Source organism: Pan paniscus, chromosome 7 (assembly GCF_029289425.2).
Source record: "Pan paniscus chromosome 7, NHGRI_mPanPan1-v2.0_pri, whole genome shotgun sequence".
In the NCBI taxonomy this organism is placed as follows: Eukaryota; Metazoa; Chordata; class Mammalia; order Primates; family Hominidae; genus Pan; species Pan paniscus.
Genome location: NC_073256.2, coordinates 105,151,330 through 105,168,755, shown reverse-complemented (window position 1 = coordinate 105,168,755; position 17,426 = coordinate 105,151,330). Strand labels below are relative to the sequence as shown.

The 17,426-nt window shown below is 33.3% G+C and overlaps 1 non-coding gene across 1 annotated transcript in view; it reads left to right on the top strand.

Moving 5' to 3' along the window:
- The window catches only part of LOC100988602 (uncharacterized), a 245,378-nt gene that overhangs the window by 56,503 nt on the left and 171,449 nt on the right, over positions 1-17,426 (top strand). Inside the window, exon 2 of the transcript XR_010112984.1 lies at positions 1,067-1,177. This is a non-coding gene — a transcript (uncharacterized LOC100988602). The remainder of the gene's footprint in view (positions 1-1,066; positions 1,178-17,426) is intronic.

The following is a 17,426-nucleotide window of genomic DNA, read 5'->3' as shown; positions in this document are numbered from 1 at the left end:
TACTTTGAGGGAACAGCAAAGGGAACAGGAATTTATGCTGAGTGGGGTAGCCAAATATGCCTATTTAATAAGCCACAAGGGTGTTTTGGGAAGCCAGGGACCCAGAACGGAGGGACCGGGTGGAGCTGAGGCAGAAGAATATAAATTGTGAAGATTTCATGGACATTTATCAGTTCCCAAAATTAATACTTTTATAATTGCTTATACCTGTCTTTACTGCAGTCTCTGAACATAAATTATGAAGATTTCATGGACATTTATCACTTCCCCAATCAGTACTCTTATAATTTCTTTTGCCTGTCTTTACTTTAATCTCTTAATCATGTTATCTTTGTAAGCTGAAAATGTATGTCACCTTAGGACCACTGTTGTACAAATGGATTGTAAAACATGTGTTTGAACAATATGAAATCAGTGCACCCTGAAAAAGTACAGAATAACAGTGATTTTCAGGGAACAAGGGAAGATAACCATAAGGTCTGACTGCCTGCCAGGTCGGGCAGAATGCAGCCATATTTTTCTTCTCTCAGGAAGCCTATAGACGGATGTGCAAGTAGGAGAAATATCACTGAATTCTTTTCCCAGCAAGGAATGACCCTGGGGAAGGAATGCATTCCTGGGGGTAGGTCTATAGATGCCACTCTGGGAGTGTCTGTCTTATGCGGTTGAGATAAGGACTGAAATACACCCTGGTCTCCTGCAGTACCCTCAGGCTTACTAGGATTGGGAAATTCCAGCCTGGTAAATTATAGTCAGACCGGTTGTCTGCTCTTGAACCCTGTTTCCTGTTAAGATGTTTATCAAGACAACGCGTGCACAGCAGGACATAGACCCTCATCGGTAATTCTAATTTTGCCTTCACCTTGTGATCTTTATTGCCCTTTGAAGCATGTGATCCTTGTGACCTACTCCCTGTTCGTACACTCCCTTCCCTTTTAAAATCCATAATAAAAACTTGCTGGTTTTGCAGCTCGGGGTCGTTATCACAGTCCTACCAATGTGATGACACCCCCAGAGGCCCAGCTCTAAAATTTCTCTCTTTGTACTCTTTCTCTTTATTTCTCAGACCAGCCAACACTTACGGAAAATAGAACCTATGTTGAAATATTGGGGGCTGGTTTCCTCTATACAAGAGGAGTCATGAATATTTATGAAAGGAGAAATCGCACATGCACAGGTGAGCTTTGTGTTTCTTTGTGTGTTGCATGTCCATAAAATGATGTCATTAGGATGATCCCAGGGTGGAGTGTTTGGTTCTCTGATGTCAAAAGGTGAAACAGAGGACGTGAAAATCCTCACTGTATATCCTCTATAGACTGGCCAGAACCACTCTGTGGCAGGTAGTCTCTTATCAGGAAGGAATGCCAGATGGTTGTTGTACTGAAACCACAAAAGGAAGAGGCAGTCAGGAGGTTGGTTGAAATCAGTGGTGGAGTCTTTTGAAAGGGTGGTTTCTGTTTAGCCCTTAGGGAAGAAGACCTAATGGTGACTATTGAGAGAGTATAAGCAGGTGTGTTTGACCTCCCATCCTGTCAAGTCCAACAGCTCAGCTTCCAAGGTTTCTCTGGGATTCCCTTGGCCAATGGACTGTCTGCTCAGTCAGCTGGGTGGGCTTAGAATTTTATTTTTTGTTTCTCAATAAAAAACAAAAGATCACTTTCATCTAAATCACTTAGATTATTACGTTCTCCATTACCTATTCTCAATGAAAGTGCCATTATGTCTATTAACCCCACATTATTTACCAAAAAAGGTATAATTGCTGTGTGACTAAATAACAAAATAGATTGTTAGTTTCATAACTCTAAGTTATATTAAACCACATCATTTTTGGTTCAGATTCAATTTTAAACTGGTCAGGAGTAAAGACACAACCAGCAAAATTAAAGTGTGCTGTGTTTTTTTGCAGAAGTGGTTGGAAGTTGCTGCGATAGCAAATACATTCTTAAGACTCAGAAGTTCAAAATTCCAATTCTTTTTAATAGAGCTCATAGCAAAATTAATGTTGCAAATGACATTCAAAATTGTATTCTTATCATTAAAATATTATAAAAATTAATATTATTCAAAAGATACATATATAGTATATATATTTTATATACATATTATATATATATGCAGTATTAACATTGGATTCCTAACCTTAAGTAAATTTTATCAATTTCTATCTGGCAAAATTAGACATATTCTTTAATTCTTGTTTTTTTAATTCTAGAAGTAATTCACTTTGCTATGCCTCAATTTTCTATACAAAAAATTTAAAATCTTTACTTGGATAGAGTTATTTTGAGAAGGAAACTAATGATCCATCTTATATAAAATTTTCAGAATCAAAGTTTAATCTTCAAGAATACAGTTTCTAATGGCTGGTAAATGTAATCATCATGAGTATGGTTGAATTTTGTCATTGCAACATTGGCCATTTGTATAAGAACAAAAATGGAATGACCAGACCCTCCAAAGTCCCTATATATACAAAATTGGTAAAAAAAAAATCCACACTCCTTTGGCAGGAGACTTTCTCACAAAATGACATTTTCTGTTCGTGTTTCAGCTAAAAATAGAGAAAGAAGAATTATCTTAGTAGCCTTATAAAAGGGTTTTTTTTCCTAATACTATCACAGAAATCAAATGTGAATTAAAAAAAATAACAAAATCCATGTTCATATCTTGCTGCATTTGAAGTTTTCAACATTTATCTCTTAACCATCATTTCCACTTTTATTTCTTAAACATGCATATAACTTTTCATCATTAAGTTTATTTCTGATAGCAGCAAGTGCTGATTGCTCACCTTGTCAACTTCAGTTTTAATAATATATTTAAAATATGTAAGATTCCACTTAAAGTATATTAGTCTTTCAATAAATAATAGTTTTAGTTATCAATAGTCCCATCTGTTAGGAATCCCTCTCTCCTTATTCCCACCCCCCGGCAACTTTTGTTTATGTAAACATTTGTTTATGTATTCAGAGTATGTTAATTAAATAGAACATATGTTTAATACACAAATTGGAGAAAAATTAACTCATGAGTATAAAAATGATCCCCAAAGGATTGAAAATACCTTTGCAATATCAGAATCTTTATGGAGAAGTCAATGACAGAAGTCTAAACCTTTAATCCACATTTGTTTGCTCAGTTACTCATTCATTCAACAAACAGAAAACCTACATCTTCTATGATCTCAAGCAGGTATACAATACTAAAGGTGAAATTGTTTGAAGGATGGGGAATACTTGCCAAAGGCATCTTTGTCTCAAATTCGGATAATGCAAACATAGCTGGCTGTGGAGGTGTCCAAGAATCAGACACATATAATCTTTAATTTTTTAATGAAAATACAGGAGTCAAAGTAGAATTTCAGTCTTGTCTATGTCAAAAAAGGAATGTGCTTTTATCAGTGAAATTTTAACATTTTAAAACACTTGATCTCTCCAAATAATTAGACTTGTCATAACAAAGAAACCGTATGTCTCTTTATTGTAAGACAAAACAAAATTATAGAAAGACTGGCTTATTCTAATTTAATTAAATTTTCATGTTAATATTGGCCTAAATCCTTATTTTTCTAGGACAATTCATGAGTTCTCTATTTCAACTTATTTAATTTCACCAAGAAGGTAGTGTCACAAGCCCTTAAAATTATTTTGACTGAAATGTTTCTTCTTTGACTATATTTTAGATGAAATATTTGTTAGAAAATTAAGAATTTATTTTTTATTTTACATTAAGTAAAAGACTGTATAATGGAAATGTAATACTCTGTATAAAATAAAATGGATGTATAAAGAATTTTTGAACCTATAAAAGTGATAATATAGTTATTAAAGCATATCATAATTCCAACAAAGATAATGAGAATAGGCCTGGAGGTGGCAGTTGTTGACAGGTGTCTACAAATTTTGTAAGCCAAAATGTTTATAAAGCAATTCCATTATTGGGTATACCCAAAGACAATGAAATCACTATGTTGAAGAAATATCTTCACTCCCATGTTTATACATTACATCGTGCTATACAGGGTAAATATATACAATTTGTATTTGTCAATTAAAATTAATGAGTTATTTGTTTTTGTAAAAATGCTTATTGCCAAATGGCATCTGAATTAGCATATGAAGTGAGAGGAAAGCTAAATGCAAAACAGTAAGGGGCATGTAAGTTGAGCTCTGTAGATTCACTCTAAACTTCAGAAATTGAAGTTCAGAAGAAACTCTGAAGATCTGAATTGAGAGTGAAGATCAGAATTTGGGAGTAAATTAGTGATAGCTACATAGTGAATTTAGTAAGCAAACAAAAATAGTTAGACAATAAACTCCATCCAGTAAAAAAAAGTAAAAGAAAAAATATATAGTCATTTGGTTTATTTTAAAAATTATAACTGGTTAATATCCATGTGGATGCTGATTACAGATTCAACTCAAAATTGTAATATAGTTCCATTGGGAGCATAGAAGGAAGGGAGTATGTTTGACTTTATTTAGGCTTAGTGATAAAGAATGAAATATAAATAAACAGCAGTCAAAACCAGTTATTTTAAAATATAAAAGTAGACTTCTAGTAGGAATGTGACTGAGTAAATCAACAACAGTCTCTCTTCCTCCTCCTGGAAGTTATTCAAAACCAAAAATGATCACAACTCTATAGTCAGCAAAATGAGGAGACACTATAATCCTCAGGTTTTGTATTAGAGGTAAAGGCTGCCAACAGAGCTGAAATTAGGCAGAAGCTGTGCAGTAGGAAATGGAGCTGAGAAGCTATGGAGAGAAATCACAGCATTGAGAGGGACCGGAAACAGTGCATCCCAGAAGCAGTACTAGCACAAAGAAAGCATGTGGGAAACGAAGGACTCTCTGGGAGGTACAAAATGTATACTTTGTTTTCTAACATAAAGATGAAAACTGGGGTGAACTGAGCTGGCACCAGATGTTTCTCAGGAAACACAATTTTGAGAGCTTGAGGATGTGAGTATAATAAAATCATCCTGTCAAACTATTGTTTGGCAAATGTAAGGAAAAGAAAAATAAATTAAATGAAGCAACAGGAAGCAGCATTGGGAGAACAGATATTGTATGAACCCCAAGAAGGAATATAGAGTGGGGAAATAAGGTACTTGGACAAATAAAATAGCATGTGGAAAGTATTACAATTTTTATGAAGAAAATAATAGCTAAAAAGAAATTCACCAGATTTATAATCCCACTTTTTCAGAATGGATTGGTTCTGGTAGAGATAGCTCTGATTTGGATCATCAATTGTTTATTTTACAACATGAACCAAGTCTCCTCATCTAAACCATAAGGTTTTTGAGGACATGAATTGTTTTTCATAAATCACCTAGTGGTCTGATACAGAATTATGCATGTAAGTATGTATATGTGTGTACATATATGTATATATATGCATTGTGTACATATGTGTATGCATATACACATGTGTGTGCATATAGTCATATACACATGTGTGTGCATATAGTCATATACACACGTGTGTGCATATAGATATACAAACACAGAGACACATACACGTATATATAAATGCAAATATATCAGGGAAGCCTCAGATTAATTCACAAATTGAGTTCATAGACCAAAAGACAAATCAGAATCCTGAATTGATAGTTGTTTTTTCCCTTTAAGCAGTTTAAAGATGGTATTCCACTGTCTTTAGCCTCCATAGTTTTTGATACAAAGTTAGTATGCAGTTGTGTGTTTTTGAGCCAGTAAAATAAGCTCGTTGGTTTCATGTTTCTCCTTTGCCAACATGAAGGCTGGTAAAATAGCATACTTGTCAAAGTGCTAAGGTCTTAATAAATGTAAATTTAAAATGATTCACAGATTGTTTTTAAGTTTTTAGAAGAATAATGCAAGAAATGTTAGTGTTAACAATAGTGACTATAATAGTTATTCCTCAGAAGTAACATTTTTCTCAGGCCGCTTTCAGTAATTTCTCTTTAGCTTGCATTTTACACAGTTTGACTGCAGTGTACCTGAACATGGGGTTCTTCATTACATCTTTCTGTAAATTCTGTGAATTTATGTCATTCATCAAATTTGATAAGTTCTTATATATTTAAAAAAGTATTGTTCTACTATATTCTCTCTTCTCCTTCTGGAAGATCAATTATATATATTGTAGATATTTTGATAGGCTGATTTAAAAAAATTGTTTGTTCTTCCTGGTTTTCAGATTCGATCATTTATATGGATCTGTCTTCATTTTCACTGTCTCTTTTCTCAGTCATCTCCATTCTGCTATTGAGCTTGTCCAGTGAATTTTTTTGTCTTAAATGTTACATATGTTAGTTCTAAGATTTTCATTGGGTTTTAAAAATTTCTACCTCTCTGCTCTGATTTTTATATTTTTATTTATTTATTTGTCTTTGAATATATTTATAATAGCTGCTTTAAATCCTTATGTGCTCATTTCAATGTCTGGGTTATCATGAGGTTGATCCTCATTTATTGTCTCTTCTCTTGAGAATTGAACATGTGTTTTTGTTTCTCCATCTATCAGGTAATTTTGCATTATCGCAATCTGGAGACTGCTTACTCTGTTTTATTGTAAAGAATGTTGTTGCTGTTGTGGCTGCAGTAGTTATTGTCTCTTAACAAGTTACTTGGGCTCAAATGCAAACGTTGTCTGTGGCAGATTGTGTTTCAGTGCAATCTCTGGTTACTTAATATGTAGTTGGAGAAAGCTCAATGTTAATCATTAACTTATATCAAAAGTTAAAACACTGAAAGCAATCCAGGAAAATTAGCTTTCTTAACGAGTTTATCTATAAAGGATTAGTGTATTTTAGCCACATTTTGATTTTGAAAAAATAAAGACACATATTTGAGAACATATATGCAACGAAAGTTTTTTACTCGAAGACTGGGTTTTGTATTACTCTACTGTAGCACTTCTTTTGCTCCTCATTGAAGAACTTCAGTATCATTGATAAAAATGTTTTTCATTCATTTTCAAAACTCAATTAATGTTGGATGAATATATATGTGTTCTCTGAGTTTAATAGATAGTAATCCTTTTTCTTCCCTTGTTCTTGAGTCCAGTTGCTAGCAAAATCAGTTTAAGAAATTTCAGTAACAGTTTTATGCACAATGATGTAGAAATTCTTTTCACTTGTGAGTCAACTGGTGACATTTAAATGAGCCAAAGCAGTTAAATTACACCTCTTTGATTTAAATATGTATGTAGACAGGGTCTTGCTGTGTCACCCAGGCTGGAGTGTAGTGGAGCAATCATAGCTCACTGCAGTCTTGAACTCACAGGCTCAATGACCTCCAAATAGCTAGAACTACAGGTGTGAGCCACTGCACTCAGTTTTGTATGAGTATTATTTGGACATAAATTTCTTGGGAAAAAATTCTTGACTGAATTTAGAATATGTAGGATTTGCTAGGTAGATAACCTGTTGTTTCACTTTTGATTATCTTAAACCACCAAAAAAGTACATCAAAATACTCAACGTGCCAGACATAATATGGATTTGAAAATATAACCAAAGTAACAAAAGTGCTATTAACTTAACAATTATGTCTGATTCTGAAGGAATGGAATAGTATTAAAACAAAATTGCCAATACAATTTTTTAAACCAATCATATGTCTACGACTAGACCTAGCATAGTTTTTACAGATGAGAAGCTTCAAATTTCTTTAGGTTTTGATTATGCTTTCATGAACATGAACCCTAATTAAGCAGAGTTCAAGTTTTTCCTAAACAATGAACAGCCAGAATGCACCCTAGAATAAGGGAGAAGAGTTGGAAAGCAATTTCAAGATTCTGGCAAATAAATGTGATACAAGACTCAGTCAGGGAGGCAGCAGTGCAAATGGAAAGTGGGTTGGCAATAAGTTACTTTCCTGCCTTCAGAGTTGTGATCGTCTATATCTGGGTAGTCATATATTTGTGTCTGTGTGTGTGTGTATATATGTGTGTTATTTATTTGTATATACACATATGTATATATGTAGATGCACACATATATAAATAGATAACATATGTACACATGCACATATATATACTCACACACACATGCACGTATTCTTAACAGTGTTTCCTTTTTACAGAGTATTAAAAAATTAAAGGTTATTGTAATTTTAAATTGCTTATGGTTATCTTTTGCCTGTTCACTTTTTTCTCCTACCCTTTGCCTACTGTTTCATTCTTATTTAATATCAGAAGAAGTTACTAGTTAATATAGAAAAATAATTTAAGAAAACATGTTACAACCAAAGTCAGAAATCATAAAGCATCAATAGTAAATAGAATAATAAAGATTCTAAAAACAAAAGCTAAAAATAAGATAAAACAACTGAGGAGCCTAGTGTTTATGACTTAATATAATTTTATTACCACAAAGAGAAATAGCAAAAGCCAATACAATTCTTTAAATTGGTAAATTATAAAGTCCAAAGATGAATACTAAAGCTAGCAAAGCAATAAACTCATAACTACTGAAAGATATTCATAAACCTATAAGAGCAATATAAAATTAAGAATGAAACTAAATTTAATGAAACAGTCAAATGGTCTCCAAAATTAAGAATAGGGGAAGCTTGTATATGCATGAGCTAAAACTGCTTAACAATGCTAAGAGTTAATGCTCAGAGTTGAATTTGCAGTTAGCAGGGTTGTCAAGAAGCTGGGCTGGTAAGAGGGCTGAATTTTGCATCTGAGTGTGTGGCAAGAATACTTCCAATGTTTATAGATGAGGCCAAACAAATTATGTCGGTGTAAACTGTCAAGTTTTTCAATCTGAACCGTAGACAATCAAAGGCAAATAGAATAGGTATATTTTAGTAGGTGTAAACTCTATAAGAGTCAAATCTATTATTTCTCTTTCTGCTAAATCACTACAAAAAATCTTTAGGATTTTTAGAGCAAAAATGTTTATTTAGATTAATAGATCATGATATTTTTCCTTCATGATCTCCAATTCTTTAGGAGGCCACGAATTAACTTCCCCAACGTTTCTCAGTTAATATTACATCTGCAGCACGTAATAGTCTTAAAATCAGCTGGGAGTAGTCAGCAGGCCATAGGACAAATGCTCAGCAGTCCATTAGTGAGCCCCCTGTTTTGTCCATTGAGACCCTGAGCCCTAGTTATATTATATAGTTTTTCATTGCATTGCGTTTTTCTCGTGCATTGGAAACTGCCTACCTCTTAAAATTTCAGCTAGTTGACTGGCTTGTTGTGACTACTAAGTAAAGTTATCCAAATTCTTCTTAGAAACATTCTAAACATGTTTTTATACATATATATATACACTATTATATATATACTTATATATATACTATTTTATATATATATACTATTTTATATCTATATATACTAACATATATATATTATACTTTAAGTTCTAGGGTACATGTGCACAATGTGCAGGTTTGTTACGTATGTATACATGTGCCATGTTGGTGTGCTGCACCCATTAACTGGTCATTTACATTAGGTATATCTCCTAATGCTATCCCTCCCCGCTCCCCCCACCCCACAACAGGCCCTGGTGTGTGATGTTCCCCTTCCTGTGTCCAAGTGTTCTCATTGTTCAGTTCCCACCTATGAATGAGAACATGTGGTGTTTGGCTTTTTGTTCTTGCGATAGTTTGCTGAGAATGATGGTTTCCAGCTTCATCCGTGTCCCTACAAAGGACATGAACTCACCATTTTTTATGGCTGCATAGTATTCCATGGTGTATATGTGCCACATTTTCTTAATCCAGTCTATCATTGTTGGACATTTGGGTTGGTTCCAAGTCTTTGCTGTTGTGAGTAGTGCCGCAGTAAACATACGTGTGCATGTGTCTTTATAGCAGCATGATTTATATTCCTTTAGGTATATCTAAACATGTTTATCTTTTTCTCAAAAAAGGTGTTAAATCACAGTCCCAAGTTTACAATAGTTATGAAATCCTGCTGCTACTTCTGGGTCTTCTGTAAGGGATTATGCCTGATGTAATCCTTAGACTGTAACTTCTATGAATGGAAGCAACAAGGCTGCTTGGCTTGCCACTGCATTCTTAGCACTAAGCATAGTTCATAGCACATAGTAGATACTTAAATTTATCTGAGGAACTAATGAATAAGTAATTAGAAAAAGACCACATTTAAAAATCTTAACATATATAGTTAATGCTGATTGAAAGTCAATAAATATTGTATATAATACTTTTTCTAGTAATGATATATATTTTAAAAATATTTAAAAAGTATAATAGCATTTTCATTTAAAAATATTATGTTTTTATTATTCCTACAAAAACTATTATATTGAAGATATTACTTCTTAATGCTTTTATCCTTGGGCTAAGAGCACTTGTTCTTTTTAACCCAATTCCCTGCTCTTAACAGGCATGCAGGGCAGGGGGACTGATACCAAGATTGGTTTGAACATCCTTCCTCCTTTGATACAGTATGTTGATCTTGGGAAGAAGAATTCAGTATCTTTATATTTGGAATTGAAAATAACTAACAGCCTTTGAGTTGAGTGACCATCCTTGGAAAATACGGCACGTGGAATGTAGAACAGAGGCTTAATCTGTCAAATAGGAACATTGGATCCATGATCTAATATGTGGTTGTGTGTTTTTGAGCCAGTAAGATAAGCTCTTTAGTTTCATGTTTCTGCTTTGCCACCATGAAGGCTGGTAAAATAACATACTTGTCAAAGTGCTAAGGCCTTAATAAATGTTAATTACAAATGATTGGCAGATTCTTCTGAAGTTTTAAAAAGAATAAATACAAGAAATATTAATATTAACAATAGTGACTATAAGGCGAATCCTTTGCTTGGCAGGACAGGTTCCATACTCAAAATACCCAAGCATATCAGCTCTGGGAAAAATGGAAGGACTTAGAAAACTAGGTGTGAGAAAAAGAACTAGCTAATGAATTGTTAAACAGGTTTTATATATGATTTATAAAAATGTGTTCTAAATTTTTTGATGTACATCATTAGGCTGTATTTTTCCTTCTCTATCTTTCTCACTTTCTGCAGCTGACGAGGTTCTGTCAAAACTTTTCAGAAGTACATAATGTGTTCCCTTTCAATTTCATTTTCCTCACACGTTTAAATATTTCATAGTGAAAATCCTTCTGTTTTCTCATATCCTTGAGTCTTAATAAAATAATATTTACCATGGTATAATGTTAAACCAACCTACTTTTCTTTCTCTTTTCACTTACTAATGCTTTAATCCTTGATAAACATGTGCCAAACACTTGTGTGTCTGCACATTATTTTATAATATTTGGAAATATTTCTTCCTTTGCTGAGTAAACAAGTTCCTTTAGACTTTTAAAAGGGATTTGGAGGCTCCCCATGATTCCTATCCTTAGGTGGATATCCATTTTGTTTAAGAAACAAACAAAAGATAAATTATGTTTATAAATACTTTGAGTTTCAGCAGCTACCTCTGCTGGCAACAGGGGTTGTGGGATAAGTTAGAGGACTTTGGCATGTTTCATAAGGTTTTTGAGCCCAGGTTCCCTAAATAACAGATTGAGACAATACTTACTTATTAATACTTTATTGTGGGTTATAATTCTGGGATATAAGAGAGGTGGGAAAGAACAAATGAGACAAAAGAGAAAGCCAATTTGGAGTTATGTAGTTCTGAACAGGGCACATTCTCACAAAAGCACCCAGGTAGTTAATCAGTCACATGATTCAAGTTAAGGGTGAATAAATGGAATCCCTGTTGTCAGGTTGGGGAAGAATGAGTAGTTGGTATGTAGATTCCTTCTTGTCTCATTGCTCCCTAGTCAAAATTTTCCCTATATACTGTTAACTTCCACCACTTCCAGATTCTGTTACTTTGGTTGTTTTAGGAAGTCTCTGGGGATGGTAGAGCTATCATAACTCTGTTTGTAAGACCTGTATATACTGGAACTGAGGTGGGTTTAATGGAGGTATTGCTGAAGGTTAGTCCATGTCCTTGGGAAAGGCTAAGATAACTCATGTTAAAAGATAAGGTGAAATGTATCCCAGGACTTAAAGTATAATTTAAAAAAAAGATGAGGTGAAAGCAGTGGTTGCCAGGGATTATAACTTGACATTACATCTCTCCTGTTGGATAGATCAGAAGGGGAAGCCAAGATCCAGGGAGCAAGTTGCCCTGAGTGGATCTGGTGATACTTGGAAACTGGATCTGGTACAGTGTACACCCTGAACCTTTCAGATAAGCTTATACCCTCTTATGATAACTGTATCACAAGTGAAAACTGAATCTTCCATCTCTAAGAAGGGCAATGCAATTCCAATTCTTCAGAATGGCAGCCATTTAAATGACCTAAAAAAGACTTTAAAGAAGTTAGTTAGCAAATGAACAGAGATGCAATCCCCACTGCTGCATCTGGTCTTGGAACTTCTTTTTATTCACAGTTGGCCTGCACTTCAGGCTGTCTGGTAAGATGGACTGAACCTATATTTAAGTCTTTGGGCCCATAAGTGCCTTGTCCTTATCAGGTTATGGTTACTTTGGTTATCCAATCACAGTTATTACTAGGCGTGGAAACAGGAAGTGATGCCAATTGAGCCCTCATTATTCTAGACACACTTCTCCCTATAGCAGTTCCATGCTAACAAGGTCATTTATTCTCATCACTCTAGTTACATAGTCTAGTCATTCTATTGTTTTCTTGTGGGAACACTGGAATGTGAATCCAACATGGCCAGGTGGTAGTCAAATGTTCAGTTCAGCGAAGCTCTTATTGTGTCACCTCAATGATTTTTATCCTAAGTATCAGAGTCTCTAATCTAGAAGATGCTAAGGATGAATGGATTGGAAGAATAAATTCTGCAAGTGAGTCTCTAAGAGTGATGGTGAGAGGTGCCAATCCTGCTTTTAGCCTTGGTGACAAAGTTCTGGTATTTCAACTATTGGAGACACATGACCATATACCAGCCTTTGGTTCACAACAGTGACCACATTCTGACAGGGTGCTCCAGCTCCTTAAAGTTTTGTCCCTGAGTTGACATCTTAGTTGACCCTTCAATATGCCATTCCACTATTCAATTGGTAGAATAGGCCAGCTACTTCTGGGTTATAGAACGTGGTAATACAAGTGGATTTCATGTTTATGATCCCATTAACACACTCCTTTTGCCATAAAATGGCAAGGCATGTGTGTATGCGTGCATGTGCATAAAAGAAAAAAAGAGAGAGCTGTATTTTGAAAATGTCATTTCTGAATGCAGTCTGGATATGGAGGTAAATTTGAGAAATACTTAGGGAGTAAAAGTAAAGTCACCATGATCTTGAGATGAATTGGAAAAGGAGCTGAGAGGGAAGCAGATGTTGGGGAGGACTCAAAGTACTGGTCTTGAGATATGAGATGGATGGTTGATCTATTCACTTGGATTCAAAAAAAGACTACTCTGGGTGGCAGTACATATAAAATTATCTTTTGATGCTTCTAGATGTGAATAGGTTGCGTTTGAAATAGAAAAGAGATGTCAAAGTAGCAATTGTGCATATGTGTTTGGAGCTCAGAGAAGCATCTGCACTAGAATGTCAAATTCTGTATCATTCGCATGGAGGTAAGCCTCAGCATGCATAGACAAGCAAAAATGTACCTGGTGAGAAGAAAGCCTTTCACTGAAGCCAGTGAAATTGCAACAATTGGTTTCTTCTTAGAAGAATATGAGCCTGCAGAAAATACAGTGGTAGTAAAAGTGATCAGAGGCAGAAAGAAAATCAGATTATAAAGGGAAAAAGAATGAAATTCAAAATTTAATAAGAAATAATCAAAGAAATAATCAAATGTCACCTAATACTTTGTTTTTTGGATGGTTCACATTTTATGTGTCAATGTGTTATATAATACATACCTGCCATGAAAAAATGGGATTTATATACATATGGTCATTGCATTCCTACAGTCCTATAGAAATATGCTCATTTTTCCATTTACTTGTTACTGTAATACAAATTTAGACCTTCTTTCAATGCACATACAACATGCATTTATTATATTTAAATCAATGTTTTTGGTGTTTTCTTTTGTAAAGAAAAATAGTGTTTCACTAGAGAAGAAAATGTATAATGTATTCCATGGGATAGTATAAAACTTAAGTAATTATTGAACCCAGAATAGGAGAGTGAAATTTCAGTGGGTTGACTTTTCCTAGATTATTAAATTTGCTAATATGCAGCTTACACATACTGCCTAGCTTCACGAGTGTTTCAGAGCTTGTTGTTCTGAATTATACTTACTTAGACGCAATGTAAAAGAATTATAAGATACACTTTATTTATATTTTGAAAAGACACTCAAAATCTCTCCCTCTCCCTCCACAAAGTATTCTTTTGGTAAGTCAATCACTTAAATTAATACTGTGACATGAGCTTGTAAAATATATTATTTTGCAAGGGATAAATGTGCAGTGTAATATACATGAGCATAGTAAGTATGACTCCTCATTTAAATAATCAGCAGATAAATTCTCTGACTGTAAAACATCTTATAATTTAGGGATGGTTTAAACATGTTTTTTCTCAAATTGATGAGAACAGCCAAAGGCCAATTAGAGATGTTATGATTTATTTGAGTAATATCTGAAAGTCTCTCGTTGTCATTAATAATGTGTCCTGCAGGTGTTTTAGAATATGAATATGCTAAAAGGATTCTATAAAATTATTTCTCTAGCATCTACTTCATCAGAAATCTTAGTCATTCTCAATAGAAATTGGCTTTATGGACTTCCTGGGGCAATGGGTTTAATACATTTTTGCCGTATATCTAAAGGCATGGTTGGTGATAGTCTCAGTATATTGACTCTGTTCACGCTTGAATGAATATACAGCATTTATGCCTTTTTGCATCTTATATTCTAAGCCTATATATTTAGCATCTGTATGATGTGACATGAAATATGAAAAAATTAACTTCACTTGAAAACATTGTGTATATACTAAAAGCATTTATCTTAACAGTGTATTGGAAAAGATTGAAAATAATGATAATGATCACCATTTTGTATAAAATAGAATAATTCTGTTGAAATTTCTTTCAGTTTTTACTAGATTCAATAAGGTATTTTGATAAATTACAACCAAACACTGCTCCTTGGGGATTAAAGAATTTACTTTTTAGTGATACATTTAAAACTTGAGTTGAAATTTTAGTGAGTCTTTATTACTCTTAAAAAATATTTATCCTTTCACTAATTGTGTAGTCTAAGATAAGTTGTTATACTCATTAATTTATTCATTAAATAAATGTATTTTCTGCATACAGTCTACATCGAGAACTAGATATATATATATAAATGAATAGACATCTGTTGACATTTGTTTCTGGTAGTATAACAAACACAACAGAGAGAAAAGTGAAATGATTTAAAAAATCAAAAAGATGCAAGAAAGAAGACTCAAGGAATCACAAAAATGTAGGACAAATTGAAAGCACAAACTATAGTGATATATGTAAATGCAAACATAAGCATTTACAATAGAGATAAATGGACTAAATGATGTGTATAAAAGACTGTCATAGTGTATTAAAGATAAGTCTGCCACATGCTTTTTATAAGAGAAAACTTATAAACTTAAGAAAAAAGTAAAGATTGAAAGGAAACAAATGAATACATATACCATGTAAATGCTAAGCAAAGCAAGCTAGAGGAACTATACTAATCTTGGTTAAGATTGCCTTTAAGGTATAAAGCACTACTAGACCTGACCAGTATCTTTATAATGATAAAATATACAATTAATCAAAATGACATAACAGTTTGAATGCATTTTCTAACATAGCCTCAATGGCCTCAAATGCCCAAAAGAATGGGGGGTGGGAAAGAGAGAACTACAAGAAACAATATATCAAGCAATAATCACATTGGAAAAATTTGGCACACCTCCCTGAACTTGAATAGCATGATTAATAAATTTGTCCTAATGAACACATGTGAAACACATTACACAAATTCTCCAAAATACATATTTTTTTCTAAGCACACTCATGTTTTTTAAAATTGAGCTTATATTGGTCCATAAATACAAATGCCTACATCTCTGACAACAATATCATTAACCTCTAAAGAAATGATAGAAGAAAACTATTAGAAGTCATAGATTTATAAATTAATGAGCACTGAATAAATAAGAAAAGAAAATACAACATAATAAAACTTGTGGGACACAGGTGATGTGATTCAGAGACAAATTAATTGTTCAAAATGTATATTATTGGGGGGAAATGTTGAAAATAAATGAGCTAAGCCCTTATTTAGCAACAAAAAGAATAATCTCAAAGGAAAGGAAAGAAAATAGTAAAGAGTTGAAATTAATGAAATAGAACTTAAATGTCAGAAAAAAACTCAAATTATGGAATCTACATACTGTAAAAAGTAATTAGATGGCATAATGAATTGTCAAAGTTTGAAGATGTATATGAGGTGAACCAATTCCTAGATAACAAATGACTTTATGAAAACTGACACAAAAACAGAACACACAAATAAAGACTATGATTTAAAATTTTTCCATGAAGGAAACTCCAGGTTCTGGTGGCTTCACCAGTAAAATATTTCAGATATTCAAGGAAAAATAATATAGTCTTACACTAAATCTTCCTGAAAGAAGCAAAAGAATCAATATTCTCCACCTTATTGTAGGTGGCTTACATAACTTGATTACCAAACCTGGCAAGAACAGGGAAGCTACAAAGAAATTTCTTTCCTGTACATAGCTACAAAAGTTCCAGATAAGAATTTGAATTTCAAGTCCACATGATGTAAAATGGATAAAGTATAATGACCAATTTCAATGTATTCCCAGAATTATTTACATTATAGAAATTCATTAATAAAATATAGCACAGTATCACGAAAAGGATACATTGAACTTGTATCACAGTCACCTGGTGGGCTTGTTAAAATACAGATTACTTGCCTCCAACCCAGATTTTCTGATTCAATAAGTGGGGTGAGGAATAATAATTCACATTTCTAATAAGTTATCAGATGATGTTGATACTGCTGGTCTTGGGAAGTCATCTTGAGAAGTAGGAGAAGTATTTTGTTAGAAAAATAAAGGACAATAACCTCAATAGGGGCAGTTAAGATAGTTAATAAAAATTCACTATCCATTTATTATATTAACTATTAAATAAAACACCTTGTTACCCAAAGAGGAATGAAATAAAAACATATTTCCCTGATTAAGGGAATGTAATATATTAATATATCATTATATTTAATAGAGCACCATATTGAGAACATTTATTTGAGGCCAGGAACAAGACAAGAATGCTTATTTTTACCGCTTATATTCATCTGGGCAATTTATGAAAGGGCCCAGCCAATGAGACGGGACGTTTTTTTTTTAGCGGTATAAAGAATAAAAGAAGAAATACTCTGAAGATGGTTTGATTATGTGGGTAGGAAATTAAAAAAAAAAATTCTG